The following is an 18,836-nucleotide window of genomic DNA, read 5'->3' as shown; positions in this document are numbered from 1 at the left end:
GGTCTCGATCTCCTGACTTCGTGATCCATCCACCTTGGCCTTTTTTTTCTTTTTTTTAAAAGAGGCAGAGTCTTGCTCCATCACCCAGGCTGGAGTGCAGTAGCATGATCATAGCTAAGTGCAGCCTCAAACTCCTAGAGTCAAGGGATCCTCTTACCCCAGCGTTGGGATTACAGGCGTAAGCCACAACTCCCAGCCCTACACTTTTACAAAAAATCTGCTAATCAACATTTAACTATTGACTTCTACATGATTAATTGTTTTTTGATTAACTGATGGCAGCACTCTTAGGAATATGAGTTAGGGGGAAACAACACAGAGTAATGCAGACAGAAGGAGGATGAAATGGAAGACAAGTTATAAAGGAAGAAAATACTCTCAGGTTGAACTTTACATCTTAATTACACAAAGGCAGTGTGAAAAGAAATACGAAGCAATGAGCGGTTCCCATCTCAACATGAAATAAACTCTAGGGGTAATACCATAACTACTTAATTTTAGAAAAAAGCTGATTTTGTTCCCAAGAAAACAACATTTTTTTTTCTGCTGCGAGGAAAATCAAAATGCAACAGGAGAGCAATGCCTCATTTTGGCACTCAAAACTATCCTCTGATTATCTGCAGATGTTTACTTTTAAATCTCTCTCAAGTCTGATGAATGGGCCTGTGAGTCTCTTTACTCAGAGCCAATTTTTAGTCTACATTAAAGACTCATTAGCTCCTGGTTCTCATATAGGTCAGCATAACAGATATCTGCAGAGCACAAAACAAATATGATTCTTAAAAATTTGGTGTTTCCATGAAAAGAATCCCACAATAGAGGATTCAATGAGCCATGTGAACTGAGGTTCTGAGATTCTCATATTATTTAAACAGCTCAGCTTCTTCTGTGATTGTACTGGACTCTTGGAAGGGGATGAGTGGGGACATAATTTAAAGAGTTTTCACTGCCGGCAGTAATTTACAGTAAACTAGAGAGTATTCACTCTTAAGAGGCTAGCTAGATATACGAGAAAAATACAAGCAAGCATAGGTAGAGATGATGTAAATTAGGGAAATTAAACAAAAATTTTCCAGATGTATAGGTAACTAATCACATATGTAAGCATCTTTATCTTCAGCAGCAGCAGCAGCTTAAAATTAAAAAAAAATTTTTTTTTTTTTTGGTGTTTCAGGTTGGGCGTGGTGGCTCATGCCTATAATCCCAGCACTTTGGGAGGCCGAGGTGAGAGGATAGCTTAGGCCCAGGAGTTCAAGACCAGACTGGACAACATGGCAAGATCCCGTCTCTACAGAAAAATTTAAAAATTAGCCAAGTGTGATGGTATGCACCTGTGGTCCCAACTACTCAGGAGGCTGAGGTGAGAAGGTTGCTTGAGCCCAGGAGGTCGATGCTGCAGTGAGCCGTGATCATGCCACTGCACTCCAGCCTGGGTGACAGAGAATGATCCTGTCTCAAAAAAAAAAAAAAAAAAAAAATTGGTGTGTCCAGTAGCTGAAATAAACAGCAGTTATCATTAATGTTAACCTACTTATTCACTGGAATTAATATAGAGATGGATCATGAAAAGAAACTCTTTTTTGTTGTTTGTTTTTTTGAGACATGGTCTTGCTCTGTGGCCCAGGCTGGAATGCAGAGGTGCAATCACAGATCACTGCCACCTCAACCTCCTGGGTTCAAGCAACCTTTCTGCCTTAGCCTCCCCAGGAGCTGCAACTATAGGCATGCACCATGAAGCCCAGCTAATTTTTTTATTTTTATAGAGATGGGGTCTTGCTATTTTGCCCAGGTTGGTCTGGAATTCCTGAGCTTAAGGGATTCTCCTGCCATGACCTCAGAAAGTGCTGGGATTACAAGCGTGAGCCACTGCACCAGGCACATATGAAATTTTTTGAAAAATATTTTGGGTAATAGATATATATTATTTGAAAATGGCTGTATCTTGTCTAATCCTTCAAGAAAACCAACCTGATTGCAAAGAAGAAATTAAAATGATTATTTGCAGGTGATGGTAAAATAAAGAATCTTACTAAAAGAACAAAAAGAATACTAATAAATACATGCAATCTGTATTAAGAAAATATAAAAGACACAAAAAAAGATGTGAGTAACTAAAATATCCTCTTCTTGGTTGTAAAGATTCTAAATATTATAAAGATGTCAATTTTCCTTAAATCCATCAATTTAATGCAGATACAATTTTAAAAAACTGACAGGGTTTGTCTTTTCTGAGAGGATAAGAGTGGTTGGAGAAGCTAATTCTAGTTTAAAAGTAAAAATGAAAATGAAAGCATAGCCAGAAATATTCTAAAAAAGAAAAACCTGTGCTGCTGACACTTGAATTGACGGATGAACAGGACAGAATAGAGATAGGATAGTTGCTGTTTACCAAATATTTTCAGCTTTCCATCTTCCTTCTGCACACATGTATGACTGTACTTCCTGGCTGTCTTGTTGTGGGTAGGGTCATGTGACTAAAACTTGTCAGCAAGCTGTGAAGGGAACTGATGTATGTCTCTTTCAGGCTGAACATCTTATTGATGGTGTGAGATTCTCCAGGCCCCTCTTTCCCTTAATCAGGACAGCTGGTAATGTTCAAGATGGTGGCAACTCCATTAGTTTCTGAGTGAGAAGACATGGAGTACAGCTTTCAGCCAACTCTTGATGAACACGTACCAAAAGGAAGGAAAATTCTTGTTGTAAGCCATTAAGATTTTGAGGTTGTTTGTTACCACAACATAACCTAGCTTATGCTAGTGGATACAAGAAAGTTAAAGAATAGCCCAAATTAATATAGGAATCATAAAGCTGACATTTCCCATTAGTGAGAGAGAGAGATGGATTATTCACAAATGATATTGGGACAATTAGGTAGCCAGTTGAGAAAAGGAATTAAGATAGCCTTATTCTTTGTATTAAAATATATCTGAGCTGTACCAAAGGTTTAAATATAAAAAATGAAATTATGAAAATATTAAAAGATATCAAAGAATTTAAAAAATAATCTCAAAATGCAGAAGGCCTTTCTAAGTAAAACCCAGAAGCACCCCCTAAAAAAATCCACAGAAACTTTCTGCTTAGGAGAAAAAAGTACTCTCACACATTATTAGTGGCACTGTGAGTAGAATTATTGGCTTCCACAAAAGCAACTCAGCAAAATTATACATGCACTTACCTATTGACCCAGCAACTCCACATTTAGGAATTTATCTTTCAGATGTAGTTGCACGCATACGCAAAGACACGTTTGTACCAGGCTCTTCACACAGCCTTGTTTATAAAAGCAAAAGGTTGGCGGCAACCTGAATATGTAATTGGTTACGTCATGGAATATCACTATAATCTAATATTTTGCAGTTGTTAAAGAATGATACCAGGACAGCCATGGTGGCTCACGCCTGTAATCTCAGCACTTTGGGAGGCCATGGTGGGAGGACTGCTTGAGGCCAGGAGTTAGAGACCAGCCTGGGTCAACACAATTAAAAATATATATATTATTATTTTTAATTAGCTGGGCATGGTGGCACATGCTTGTAGTCCTAGCTACTCAGAAGGCTGAGGTTAGAGGATCATCTGTGACCTAAGGTTCGAGACTACAGCAAGCTATGATCAAATCACTGCATTCCAGCCAAGATGACAGAGCAAGATCCTGTCTCTAAAAATTAAAAAAAAAAAAAAAAAATGTAGATTTGGCACAGTTCCATAACATTGCTAAATAAAAAACAAAACAAAATAACATACAGACCGTGCATGTGGCATACTACCACTGATATAAAAAGAAAAGAGAAGCTAGCTTTGTATATGTCTAAAAAGGTCTCTAGAAAAATATATAAAAACTGGTATCAGTGATTGAGGCTCTGACAGGGCTAGAAGGACAATGACTTCACTGAATACCTGTTTATAATATCTTTAGTATTTTGTTGCTAGTATATGTTAATGTTACTTATTGAAGAGAATAAAAAATTTAATTGTTAATGGAATTGGAAGAAGCTACTTTTATTTTTATTTACTTTTTTTTTTTTTTTTTTTTTTTTGAGACGGAGTCTCGCTCTGTCGCCCAGGCTGGAGTGCAGTGGCCAGATCTCAGCTCACTGCAAGCTCCGCCTCCCGGGTTCCTGCCATTCTCCTGCCTCAGCCTCCCGAGTCGCTGGGACCACAGGCGCCGCCACCTCGCCCGGCTAATTTTTTTGTGTTTTTAGTAGAGACGGGGTTTCGCCGTGTTAGCCAGGATGGTCTCGATCTCCTGACCTTGTGATCCGCCCATCTCGGCCTCCCAAAGTGCTGGGATTACAGGCTTGAGCCACCGCGCCCGGCCCATTTTTATTTACTTTTTAAGCAGCTTTTTTTTTTTTTTTTTTTGAGATGGAGTCTCACTCTGTTGCCCAGGCTGGAATGCAGTGGTGCCATCTTGGCTCACTGCAACCTTCGCCTACCAGATTCAAGTGATTCTCCTGCCTCAGTCTCCCGAGTAGCTGGGACTACAGGCATGTGCCACCACGCCCGGCTAATTTTTTGTACTTTTAGTAGAGATGGGGTTTCACCGTGTTAGCCAGGATGATCTTGATCTCCTGACCTTGTGATCCGCCCACCTCAGCCTCCCAAAGTACTGGGATTACAGGCGTGAGCCACTGCTTCAGGCCTTAAGAAGCTATTTTTAAAGAAAATTGTCCCAGTTGTTTGTAAACATTCATAGAAATTTAAAAATCTTGATTCTTATTTAAAAGACTTAGTTGAAAATCCTGGCTTTTTCTGGATAAATGTAATGAGGAAAAATTATCACAAGGATAATTAGACACTTCACAAATATCCTATAGCTATCTGTTTTAAATCAGCATTTCCTTAGATAAGGTAATCACTTAATGATCATTTTAATTATTCCTTTATAATTATATATAAATTGTTTCTTCTCAGTTGTCTAATATCTCTAGAACGACAGTAAAAGTAACATGAATAATGCACATTCTTGTCTTAATCTAATGAGATTGCTGTTTCATGAATAGAATATGTGTGGCTACACACACACACACACACACACACACACACACACACACACAGAGAATTTCCATCTATACCTGCTAACACACTACTTTTTACTGAGTTGGAAAATGTACTCCTTGAGCCCAGAATTTCATTGATTGTAATCCTGTAATACTACATTGTTTACATCCAGTGTAGCAATACAATACTCCTTGAGGGTAACAGAGATCTTACTCATTACTTTACCCACTCAATAACAGTTAGCTTTTTAAAGTATTTCTCCTTATTCAAAGGTAAGCACTAATGATGAGCAGCTCTGACTTCACTAGGAAATCTTCCATTTCTTTGATCTCTTTTGGTTTTGGCATTAGATTGAAATTTTTGGAGAAAATCCTGATTGAGTTATGTGAGGCTGCTTTAGTAAAGCAGCTAAATCAACATACAGGAAGAAGAATAATTAGAATCTGGTTGAAACCACACTGCAGCACTTTACCAGGCAGAATCAGAGCATGAAGCCACATGAACTACGGACTTAGAATAAACTTTAGATCCCTCGGATGTAAAATAGGAAACATAAAATTTCATCACAGCTACCCGGTAGCACTTCAGTATTTTGTCTTTTTTTGTTGTTGTTGTTGTTCTTTTGTACACTTCAGTATTTTGAATAAGCTCCTTGTTTTCAATTAGTTATAGAATAATTTACTTTTGCAAACAAACTACAATGTTGTAAGTCTCATACAATTGTTAGACTGGATATTGTATCTCTCTAGGGTCTCCCTTGAAAATAGCTCCATGGATTCCATTAATGACTTTGGCTTTAAATTTCATGGAAACTGACAGATTTGGGATTTTAATATTTGAAATTCTCTTCCTAGTGTCATAATTTCCAAAGCAAAAAGGCTAGACATTGGCTTAAATAAGTCAAAATAATAATGCAAGTAAATCTTTGTATTAAATAGACTACAGTGTTCAGCTTACTACTTTGTTTCTCTGCCATCCTGGTTTACGTTCAAATGGACTGTTAATAATAAAAATGCTATAAGCACAACTGTAAATATATCATCTATGGATTTTGATTACATCCAATGTAGCAATACAATTAATCTAGGAAAAATTAAAAGAGCTAGCCTGATATATATATAATCCCTGAAACTGAAGAACCTTTTTTTTCCAAGTGATTAATTCAGATATTAATCAAAATGAACATTTTACATTGTGCTTTAGAGTTTGTGACTAGGATGTATATATATTATTTAATCCTTATAATCACTATGGGATACATACTATGCTCCCTAGTATTCAGATGAAAAACTGAGACTCAGAAAAGTCAAGCTGGCTGCCCAAACTGAAACCACTAGTGAGTGGTAGAAGAAACAAACTCACATCTTTTTTTTTTTTTTTTGAGGCGGAGTCTCACTCTACTACCCAGGCTGGAGTGCAGTAGCCTGATCTCGGCTCACTGCAACTTCCACCTCCCACATTCAAGTGATTCTCCTGCCTCAGCCTCCCAAGTAGCTGGATTACAGGAGCCCGTCACCACACCCAGCTAATTTTTGTATTTTTAGTAGAGACGGAGTTTCACCATGTTGGCCAGGCTGGTCTCAAACTCCTGACCTCAAGTGATCCGCCCAACTCAGTCTCCCAAAGTGCTGGAATTACAGGCGCGAACCACCACGCCTGGCCACATATCTGAATTCGAATCTCTTACTCTTCCCATGAGAACCTGCTGCCTTCCATGGACCTTGATAAGCCTGGACTGCAGTAGTAGGGTTAGAATGGATACACAAGTAAAAACAATTTCCTTGGTTGGTTCCTGTGGGCAGTTAGTATGCTGATGCATCTTGGATCATCTTCATTGCCTTAGAGGGCCTCCAGAAAGACCAACACCATAATTCCTAAATAAATAGCAACAAAGTATATATTTTTAAACTTTTTATTTTGAAATAATTTTCGATTTATAGGAAAGTTGCAAGAGTTCCCAAATACCCTTCGCCTAGCTTCCCCAAATGTTAAAATCTTACATAAGGATAGTAGAAAGACAGGAAATCAACAGATATAATCCTATTAACTAAAATACAGACTTTATGCAATTTTCCCCAGTTTTCCCATTAATATTCTTTTTCTGTTCTAGGATCCCACATTGCATTTAGTTCTATCTTTTTTTTGAGACGGAGTCTCACTTTGTTCCCCAGGTTGGAGTGCAGTGGCGTGATCTCTGCTCACTGCAAGCTCTGCCTCCTGGGTTCATGCCATTCTCCTGCCTCAGCCTCCCAAGTAGCTGGGACTACAGGCGTCTGCCACCACGCCCAGCTAATTTTTTTGTATTTTTAGAGACGGGCTTTCACCATGTTAGCCGGGATGGTCCCATCCTGACCTCGTGATCTGCCCACCTCGACCTCCCAAAGTGCTGGGATTACAGGCATGAGCCACTGCGCCCAACTGTTGCATTTAGTTATACCTCTTTAGTCTCCTCCAATCTGTGACAAGGAACTGTGTCTTTTAAATTAAAATTAATCAATGTTCATTTCATTCTGAAAATGTCATGACGCTTCTCGAAACAGCACTGAATATTAAAAACCTGCTTTGGGAATTGCTAGGTCTATGTGATAATCAAGAAAAATCAAGAAAACATCCTGAAATAAAGAGCCAGAGTGGCCCTAAAGATAGAAAAAAGAAAGCCACTCTTTAAACGCAGGAATTGGCTGTGACAATCTGAATGTATCAGTTGTATTTGAGACACCTGTCCATCAACAGTCAGTTATAACTCCCTGGAAAAGCACAGAGTTACAACATCTACCTCTGGAGTATAACAGATATAAATCAATACAACTCTGTTTAATGGAGCAGTCATTAAAGAGTTATTTAGTTTGTTTTAAATTAAAGGAGTTGAGTTTGTTCAGTCTACAGACAGGGTAAATTAATAACTAAATTCAAGTATACAAAGGTGATTAGAAGGCACTAAATTTTCTCTATATAGTGACCTCCTTTTCTAATTGGTAGCATAAAAGTTGCTGAGCTGTCAGTGATCCTAATTCAAACCCAAACCCCTGTGAAAGGTGAAGAGTCTTTGGACCCTATTGAAGCTACTCTGGGAGAAGTGTCAACAGGGTTCTCTATAAACCTTGATAGCTCACTTCTTATTCTTGAGGATTCTAGATTGAGCACATTAATTCCAGGACTTTAATGGTGAATTCTTAGTTACCCGAAAAGGTACCAGAATTCCCACAGGAGTTTAGAATCCCTGAAGACAAAAGACTAGAAAGCATAAACTGTATGCACTAAAAGTGAAATAAAGAAGTTTAGTAAACCACAAGCACTTCTAGAGTGGGAAAACAGCAACAAGCTAACAAATGAAAAATGGAAGATTCTTTCATTGTAGAGCCTTAAAAGTGAGAGAAGATAATGTCACTGATAGTTTAGCAATTCATAGCCAGGAACTCAGAGCAAATTAGAGAAAGCTGCATGGCAGTAAGTGGGTTCCGTGAAAGATGGCATAGCAGAGGCATTAACCTTGCAGAGTTGAGTTTAGCCACACCCCACCACTACGACTGTAGGCAAGTCTCAATGTCCCATCTATAAAATAGGGAGAGTTACCCACATCCACCTCTGGGGTGTGCCTGGCATATAGTGAGTCCTCATCATTACCATCAGGTCTCTTTTTGTTCTCTGGTGTGAGGCTGGCATTGGGGTTAAGAATCATTTGGGCCTGAGCACATCTCCCTGGGCCACTCTGGGTTAGATCTACATCTTTGAGCCTGAACCACAAGGGGACTCCTTTCTGAAGTGACAGGGACAGGGTACAGAATACTGAGAAACAGACATCAGTTTAGCTACCTTTCTTCAACAACAATTTCCAGATAGCCAACCTGTTTAAATTAAAAGCCTATCTGTTTTTAGATCTAAATTCTGTAGAAGGAAAATTCTATAGCCACAAAACAGCATCTAAGATGTTCATGACAAATTCAGCATTCTTCAAATGGTTATGAATCCAGCAAAGTGTGCAGGCTGCCTGGTAGGTTGACACTGGTGATAATTACCTTGCATTTCTAGATATTATACTCCTAAGCACTGCTTGAAAGTCTCCCCTTTGTCTACTAGGATCACCTCGTTCTTTTAAGAAAGATAGTGAAGACTTCATCTTTAAAATGATTTTAGGCAGGCAATGGAACAACTGAGACAACGGGGCAGATCAAATGCTATTCCAATATTTAGGGGGTGAATTTGGTTCTGCTGATTTTATTTTTTTCAAAAATGCTGAAAATCACAGTCATTTCAGAACAGCGAATAATCCTCTAAATGAGTCTTAAAGAATCAAGACTTGCAATTTCATTAGCCCTGAAAGCTCTCTTTCCTTTATAAAAATGTTTTACAAGACTACTACTAATCTTCATCACACAAAGTGCTATTATTCTGGTTTTATAGATGGATATATTAAAGACTATCTAAGTTTGTAATTTTTCTCTTCCTTCAAGATCAGGAATGAATGATGAGCGCCTCAGGTCATATGAAGCTGTACAAGATATATGCTCCCAGTAAGGTCACAGTATGTCAAGGGTTGGGTCTATTCTCTGCTTCATCATTTTCCCCAGGGGCTCACAGACTCACTGGAAAAATTTACACTTAACCAAACTCACAAGAGGTTGGCTTATAAACCATAATATCAACTCCAAAATTCAAACCAGAAAATATATTTAGCAGGTTTCTTTTGGAAGATTCTCTGCACTAACACAACTACAGAAAAGAGAAAGACATTTTAAAAATACATATATATATATATATTTTGTAGAGATCAGGTCTTGTATATTAGTATATTCTCTGAATGGACATTTCCATTGAGAGAATTCATATCAGCTATGAGAAACAGAAGCCTCCTTATCTAGAGGAAGAGACATAATGGTAGCTGCTCTTTGGTTTTTCCCTTTGTTTATCATTAACGAGTTTGTAGCAGAGACTGATGGTTTTCTGTCCTACCCCACCCTCAATATCTGTTCTCCCTTTCTTCCACTTAATTATAATTTTTGGCTGAGCACGTGACTACACTTCCTAGCCTTCCTTGCAGCTGTACATGGCCATATGTCTCAGTTCTGGCCAATGTAACTGATGCACATGAAGTTTTCTGGGAATCATGCTTAACAGAACACTGACAGGTGCCTTCTATCTTCTGCTTCATCCCTTTCTCCATCCTGTACCTGCAATGGGTGCTACCATCTTGCTCAATAAAAATAAGGTTTACACCCAAGAAGAGGGTAGAGTGGTAAGAGAGAACTAGGAGTAAGTGGTAAAATGTCCCTGATGCCATGAAGCTCCATTCCAGATCTGTACCAACTTTTACATGAATAAGAAATACATTTTAATCTTATTTTAAGCCACTTGTTTCAGGTTTTCTGTCACTCACAGCTGAACCCTTCTAATATACTGATGTTCTAGGTAGGTCAGAACTGTTTTATTTTGTATTCACAGACCATTTAGAATAACAGATCATGGATTCTAATTCTAGTTCAGAAAAATACAGGATTTTTTTTTTTTTTTTTTTTTTTGAGGCAGGGTCTCATTCTGTTGCCCAGGTTGGAGTGTAATGGTGTGATCATGGCTTACTGTAGCCTCAAACTCCCACGCCCAAACAATCCTCCCTCCTCAGCCTCCAGAGTAGCTTGAACCACAGACATGTGCCACCATGCCCAGCCAATTAATTTTTTTTCCCACAGATGGGGTCTCCCTATGTTTCCCAGGCTGCTCTCAAACCTCTGGGCTCAAGTGATCTTCCTGCTTTGGCATCCCAAAGTGTTGGGGTTACAGATGTAAGCCACTGCACATGGACAGAAAAATACGCTTTTGCTAAGGCTACAGATACTTATGACACCACATGAGGCAACTAATTAGAATATAGGAAATCTAACATTACAATGTAATCTTTTTGATATGATGTAAGAAGTAATGGGGACCATCAGCAATACATTTGCCAATTATTTTCACAGAACTATATTCAGCACTAATTAAGTATCGCAGTCCAAATGCTCCACTTCTCAGAGGAAGAAATTGAGGCACAGAGAGGCTGGGTTTTCAAAGTTAAAAGGCTGGCTTTTATTTATGAAACCACATGCAAAAATCTGAGGGGGAATATGCTCTAAGGGTTGCACTTCTATGTATCCTGTCTCCAACATCTCATTTATACTAATATGCAATAATTGGGTATCCCGAAATAAAATACTTAACATTCAGCCCATCAGGCTCACATAAGAATAAAAAATGTGGCCAGGCATGGTGGCTCACACTTGTAATCCCAGCACTTTGGGAGGCCGAGGCGGGCAGATTACAAGGTCAGGAGTTCGAGACCAGACTGACCAACATAGTGAAACCCTCGACTCCACTAAAAATACAAAAATTAGGCCAGGTGTCGTGGCTCACGCCTGTAATCCCAGCACTTTGGGAAGCCGAGGTGGGTGGATCACCTGAGATCAGGAGTTCGAGACCAGCCTAACCAGTATGGTGAAACCCCGTCTCTACTGAAAATACAAAAATTAGCCAGGCATGATGGGACATGCCTGTAGTCCCAACTACTCGGGAGCCTGAGGCTGGAGAATCGCTTGAACCCGAGAGGCAGAGGTTGCAGTGAGCTGAGATTGTGCCACTGCACTCCAGCCTGGGTGACTGAGGGAGACTCCATCTCAAAAAGAAAAAAAAAAATTAGCCAGGCCTGGTGGCATGTGCCTGTAATCCCAGCTACTCAGGAGGCTGAGGCAGGAGAATTGCTTGAACCCAGGAGGCAGTGGTTGTAGTGAGCCGAGATCACGCCATTGTACTCTAGCCTGGGTGACAGAGTGAGACTCCATCTCAAAAAATAAAATAAAACAAAAATAAATAAAAAATGTAACAAGTGGCTGGATGTGGTGGCTCATGCCTATAATCCCAGGACTTTGGGGGTCAGGGTGGATGGATCACCTGAGGTCAGGAGGTCGAGACCAGCATGGTCATCATGGTGAAACTCCATCTCTACTAAAAATACAAAAATTAACCAGTTGTGGTGGCGTGCACCTGTAATCCCAGCTACTCAGGAGGCTGAGGCAGAAGAATCATTTGAACCCGCAAGGTGGGGGTTGTAGTGAGCCGAGATCAGGCCACTGCACTCAGGCCTGGGTGACAGAGCAAGACTCTGTCTCAAAAACCAAAACAAAACAAAAAACAAAAATGTAGCATGTAACCATATATATTATATAAGAATGTCTCCGTTATGCAGGATAGTCAGCTGGAAAATTAATTATAAGAGAATAACTCTTATAAATAAAGAGAATAAAAATAAATAAATAAACAAATAAAATAAAATAAAGAGAATAACCCTTATAAATAAAAATAACTTTTATAAATAAAAGTGAGAGTGTTACAACAGTTTTAGTTACAATAGTCCCATAGAGTTGCACGTTATTATCCTTTGTACTGAAAGATTCACTAACAACCATGACATTATTCATGTATACAAATGCAGATAAAATGATGGGACATGAACCTTTTCCACATGCTACACTAGAACACCATTCTTAGGTCTATAGCTACAGTAACTGTTTATAGGGCTTTTCTCGTCATTTGTGACTGAAGACTCATGAAACACTAGTTAATTTTCTTTGTTTAAAAAAAGTCACGGCTGGGCATGGTGGCTCATGCCTATAATTCCAGCACTTTGGGAGGCCGAGACGGGCGGATCACCTGAAGTCAGGAGTTCAAGACGAGCCTGGCCAACATGGAGAAACTCCGTCTCTACTAAAAATACAAAATTAGCTGGGCGTGGTGGCGCATGCCTGTAATCCCAGCTACTAGGGAGGCTGAGGCAGGAGAATCACTTGAACCCAGGAGGCAGAGGTTGCAGTGAGCCAAGATCGTGCCATTGTACTCCAGCCTGGGCAACAAGAGGCGAAACTCTGTTTCAAAAAAAAAAAGTCACTTCATCTCTTCTTTCTTTGGGATAAGTCAGTATACCTCTAAGAACCTTAAGATAAAAAAGAACATGGATGAACTTTGAAAACATCATATTAAAAAAAAGAAAAAAGAAACAAAACATCATATTAAGTGAAAGAAGCCAGTCATAAAGGATATATTTTTAAAATTCCATTTATATAAGAGGCCCAGAATAGGCAAATCTATAGAAAGTAGATTGGTAGTTGCTTAGAGTGAGGGAAGGGGGAGGAGTGGGGAGAATGAGGGGACTGAGGAGCAAAGGCCATTCTTCTTGGAATAATGATAATGAAAATGTTCTAAAATTGATTGTGGTGATAGATAGACAACTCTGAATATTCTAAAAGCCACTGAATTGTACACTTTGAGCAAACTATATGGGATATAAATTATGTCTCAATAAAGCTGTTTAAAAAAGGCAAAAGAGAATTGCCTAAAACAATCATCAAAAATGATATTTTAATGGCCAGGCACGGTGGCTAAAGCCTGTAATCCTGGCACTTTGGGAGGCCGAGGTGGGTGGATCACCTGAGGTCAGGAGTTCGAAACCAGCCTGGCCAACATGGTGAAACTCCGTCTCTACTAAAAATACAAAAAATTAGCCGGGTGTGGTGGCACAAGCCTGTAATCCCAGCTACTTGGGAGGCTGAGGCAGGAGAATTGCTTAAACCTGGGAGGCAGAAGCTGCAGTGAGCTGAGATGGAACCATTGCACTCCAGCCTGGGCAACAAGAGGGAAACTCTGTCTCAAAAAAAAAAAAAAAAAAAAGGATATTAATGCATATACAATCTCCTTAAAAGTTAAGAAGTATGTAGCGCAGTTAAGTAGTTACAATTTTTACATCATCTGACATCCACCAAAATGGAACTTCTGACCAGCCACAGTTCAACAGCCAGGCTAAGCTGGCAGCATAACTGATCTCATATTTATAAAAAGAGGAGAACTGAGATGTAGCAAAAATTGTTTGTTGTTATACCTTGCTTAGTAACAATAATCATTAGGAGAGCATTTCATTAAAGGAGACAAACTACACTGACAATAACTAGAATATTCAATGATAATTACCCCCATTGGAGGCTAAATAGTGATTCACGAAGGCGAAATACGTAACAAATAATAGGGTCAAAAATCCCACAAGCTTTTCTGTATATCACCTTGCTTCTTTTTTACCTTTATGGAAATTTACTTGGAACTTACCGTGCAAAAATATACATGGCCAGGCACAGTGGCTCATGCCTGTAATCACAGCACTTTGGGGGGCCGAGGCAGGCGGGTTACCTGAGCTCAGGAGTTCGAGACCAGCCTGGGCAACACAATGAAACCCCGTCTCCACTAAAATACAAAAAATTAGCCAGGCATGGTGGCGTGCGCCTGTAGTCCCAGCTATTTGGGAGACTTGAGGCAGGATAATTGCTTGAACCCGGGAGGCAGAGGCTGCAGTGAGCTGAGATCACGCCACTGCTCTCCAGCCCAGGTGATAGAGCGAGACTCCTTCTCAAAAAAAAAACCTCATGAAGAGCCAGTTTTTTTCAAATTACAGGAACTTTTAAGTCAGATCATATGTAAAATGTCTGAAAAAATAATAAAATGATGTCAGATCTAATAAACTCAGAAGTGAACTAAAACAATAAAATGTAGTGGGGTTATTCATCAAGTGTTTCTCACCACAAATGTAGATTTCTGTAAATTCACGCTGAACACGAGGCACATAAAAGATACTCAATAAATAGTTACTGACATGAATAAAGGTAAGATTGTAAATCCAAAATGCATATTAGATGAAATGATTGAAATATTACTTAAAAGACAAAAATCACCCTTATTTCTGGTACAGGAAAGAAAGGAGAATGTGTAAGATTTGTAGTCACCAAAGAGCAAAGTTTCAGGCCAGCATGGTGGATCATGCCCGTAAGCCCAGCAGTTTGGGAGGCCAAGGTGGGAGGATCACTTGAACCTAGGAGTTCAAGACCAGCCTGGGCAAGAGAGTAAGACCTCGTCTCTATAAGAATTCAAAAAAAAATAAACAGCTGGGCATGGTGGCATGCGCCTGTAGTCCCAGCTACTCAGAAGGCTGAGGTGGAGAGATTGCTTGAGCATGGAAGTTGAGGTTGTGGTAAGCTAAGATTGCACCACTGCACTCTAGCTTGGGTGACAGTGAGACCCTGTCTCTTAAAAACAAAAAAAGAAGAGGGCCGGGCACGGTGGCTCACACCTGTAATCCCACCACTTTGGGAGGCCGAGGCAGGCAGATCATGAGGTCAGGAGATCGAGACCATCCTGGCTAACACAATGAAACCTCGTCTCTACTAAAAATACAAAAATTAGCCAGGCGTGGTGGCGGGCGCCTGTAGCCCCAGCTACTCGGGAGGCTGAGGCAGGAGAATGGCAAGAACCTGAAGGCGGAGCTAGCAGTGAGCCGAGATTGCGCCACTGCACTCCAGCCTGGGCGACAGAGAGAGACTCCGTCTCAAAAAAAAAAAAAAAAAGGACAAGCTGTGCTCTACCACTTTCTAGTTCCCACATCTCCACATACTTAACAAACAAGAAAACAGGACAAAGGCTGATGGTGGGGCCCAAGTGCAGTGAGGTTCTGGTTGTATTAAATGAGGGCCAGGAAGCAACAGAGTTGAAACAAAATTTCCTAGAAGAGATCTTTGAAGAGAGGAAGTTTGTCTTTTTCATCAGAATGGTGAAATCAATCCTACTGCTCAGCACCTAGCACAAAGACGTGCACATAGTAGGTGTTCTACAAGCATCTGTTTAATTCAACAGGTAGAAAAATGTAATTTTCAGCACTAAAACAATTTTAGAGCCTTGAAGAATAATCAACATTCGTGCTTAGCTCAACTGATTAAAAATTATACTGGTATTGTCTACGGTCTTTTTACGCATCCCTTTATAATGGCATTCTTTTTTTTTTTTTGGAGACGGAGTTTTGCTTTTATTGCCCAGGCTAGAGTGCAATGGTGTGATCTCAGCTCACTGCAACCTCTGCCTCCCGGGTTCAAGCAATTCTCTTGCCTCAGCCTCCCAAGTAGCTGGGATTACAGGCACCCACCAACACGCCCGGCTAATTTTTTGTAATTTTAGTAGAGACAGAGTTTCACCATGTTGGCCAGGCTGGTCTTGAACTACTAACCTCAGGTGCTCTACCCATCTCAGCCTCCCAAAGTGCAGGGATTACAGACATGAGCCACTGGGCCTGGCCTATAATGGCGTTATTTACCTTTCAGAGAAGACCTGCAGTGATATCATTTTTAAGTAAACAACATAATCAGTAAACATAGCAAGGGTTCCCTTATAGAGAAATCACAGTAGCACATACTTTTTTTTTTTTTTTTTTTTGAGACAGAGTTTTGTTCTTGTTGCCTAGGCTGGAGTGCAATGGCGCGATCTCGGCTCACCACAACCTCCATCTCCCAGGTTCAAGCTATTCTCCTGTCTCAGCCTCCTGAGTAGCCGGGATTACAGGGCACCATCAAGCCGGGCTAATTTTGTATTTTTAGTAGAGACGGGGTTTCTCCATGTTGGTCAGGCTGGTCTTGAACTCCTGACCTCAGGTGATCTGCCCATCTTGGCCTCTCAAAGTGCTGGGATTACAGGTGTGAGCCACCACGCCCGACTGGTAGCACATACTTTTAATGGCCTTCTCAAATAATATGATTAGAGGTTGTCTAGAGATGGTTACTAGGCCAAGAATACCAACTTGTTTACTTTTCATCTGACACTAAGATAACTTTCCCCAGGATATATGAGTTCAGGAGATGAATAAAAACAAACTGACTTAAGGAAAAATGCAGCGGGATTTTAATAATAAGGCTTTACTCAGCATTTCATACTCAGTAATTTAACGGCATAGGAATGTGAAGACATGAAGTTAAACAAAAGGTATTATCAGAAATGGTGATCAAGGGACAATCCCCCATAAAGTACAACTGAAATAAAGACTGATATTCAATGAAGAATTCTCTCTGCCTTTAAAAATACTTAGGCATTAATTATACAATATACAACTTTCATTTATTTAGTCTACATGCAATTTCACAATAACATTGAAAATATTTTAGAGATATACACACGTGAAAAACCCAGTAATTGCTGGAGAGAAATAATTATATTAGAAAACATAAACAAGGCAAAGCATGTCCTGCGGTTTTCATTTCTGCCTGTTCAGATGATATGTGCACCACAGATCTGACTGGTCAAGCTCCTTCTGCTCAAAAGATTTAAAGCCAAATTAAAATGCGTGAAAGAAACAAAGAGAAACTAAAGGATCTGATTGTATTCAAATTAGCCGCCCTCAATAGTATAAGTCCTAGGGTAATTACGAATTTGGAATCACTAAGTGATTCTCTGACAAATTATAAAAAATGGGCAAATAAGGTTCTTGACTATTATAAAAAAACAAATTCTCCTAATTTCAGTCAAGTGGAGGGGGGTTAGCAGAGACAGGATAAGGAGGGGAACAGTATTCTTTGTAAACTAAATAGCTCTAGATCAAAGGTTTAGCTCTCTAAAAATATTATTTTAAGCAAACAGGTCTAGAAAAGATCATTACTATTTTCCTTTGCATCTTATTAACGAAATAAAGTTAAAAATAATGTATGTTTGCAGTGTCTCTTTATCATTTGTCTTTGATTCCAGATGCAGAACCTATCTCCAGGAACTTAGTAGCATTTATCCTTCCAGAGACACTAGTTTATGAAGAATTAATGGATTAAACATTCGGTTGCATTTATGGAATGGGGGGTAGGCCCAGGCAATCCTGGTAATCCCCTGACTTTTTATGCTAATCTAGTACTCTTTCCTCTCCGCTGCTTGACTCTAGTCTATAAAAGCCTTCCATATATCCCTACTGTTAATTTTCAGAGGTACTGGAGTACATATCTCAGTTATAACAGAAGAGCAATCTTTTCCATTTTGCTACAGTACTCAGAATTTCATTGTAACCCTCATTAAAACAAAATATAAATCCTCAATTCAATTAACTCAATTCCTTTTACTCTGATTAAAATAATTATCTTATGAAATATACAATAGTATAATATTACTCATCAGTCTCTCATACAAACTGTATTTCAGAGTAACCCCAAACAGTCCTAGTTGATATGTGCAAGAGATAACAGAATAAGAAAATCAACATTTTGCCACCACAGAAGAAATAACTTACATTGACATAACCATCAGTGGAGTCTTTTAGCAACACTAGAAATGGAGTAGCCAGACACCATGGACCTTTGGATGTGATGCAATATTACGCACCTAGTAACTTATTCTTGCCAAAAACCTTAAATTTGATTTTAATCAAGTCTCTAGAACTAATTTCCATTTATGGGAAACACACAGAACAGAGCAACAAACTGACACCATGATGAAGCAGACAAATCCCAAATGTGAGAAATTCCACAGAATAACTGACCCAGTTCCTACAATGAGTCTATTACACAAAACAAAACAAAATGGGGAGGAGGAATTGCCACAGACATAAGAGACAAAATGACCAAATATGATCTGTGGATTCTGAATCCCAGGATGAACAAACCGTCTCTATAAAAGATATTCTTGAGACAATCTGGCAAGCTGAACAAAGTCTAGCTATTAGATGAAACCAAGAAGCAACTTGATTTTATTAGGTGTGAGAATGGCATTCTGGTTCTCTAAGACAATGTCCTTATTTTTTAGAGGTCCATATAGAAGTACGCCAGGGTGGCCGGGCGCAGTGGCTCACGCCTGTAATCCCAGCACTTTGGGAGGCCAAGGCGGGCGGATCACGAGGTCAGGAAATCGAGACCATCCTGGCTAACATGGTGAAACTGTCTCTACAAAAAATACAAAAAAATTAGCCAGGTGTGGTGGCGAGCGCCTGTAGGCCCAGCTACTCGGGAGGCTGAGGCAGGTGAATGGTGTGACCTCGG

The 18,836-nt window shown here is 39.6% G+C and overlaps 1 protein-coding gene across 7 annotated transcripts in view; it reads right to left on the bottom strand.

Moving 5' to 3' along the window:
* Positions 1-18,836, bottom strand: part of RNF24 (ring finger protein 24) — a 93,181-nt gene that overhangs the window by 60,844 nt on the left and 13,501 nt on the right. The window contains exon 1 of one of the 7 annotated variants that reach the window (XM_065522811.2): positions 2,390-2,622. The exons of the other annotated variants lie outside the window; for them this stretch is intronic. The gene's annotated coding sequence lies outside the window, so the exon portion shown is untranslated. Of the gene's footprint in view, positions 1-2,389; positions 2,623-18,836 lie in introns of those variants that run through there. 7 annotated transcript variants of the gene reach the window in all.

Source organism: Macaca fascicularis, chromosome 10 (genome assembly GCF_037993035.2).
Source record: "Macaca fascicularis isolate 582-1 chromosome 10, T2T-MFA8v1.1".
In the NCBI taxonomy this organism is placed as follows: Eukaryota; Metazoa; Chordata; class Mammalia; order Primates; family Cercopithecidae; genus Macaca; species Macaca fascicularis.
This window is presented reverse-complemented; position numbering and strand designations above follow the sequence as displayed.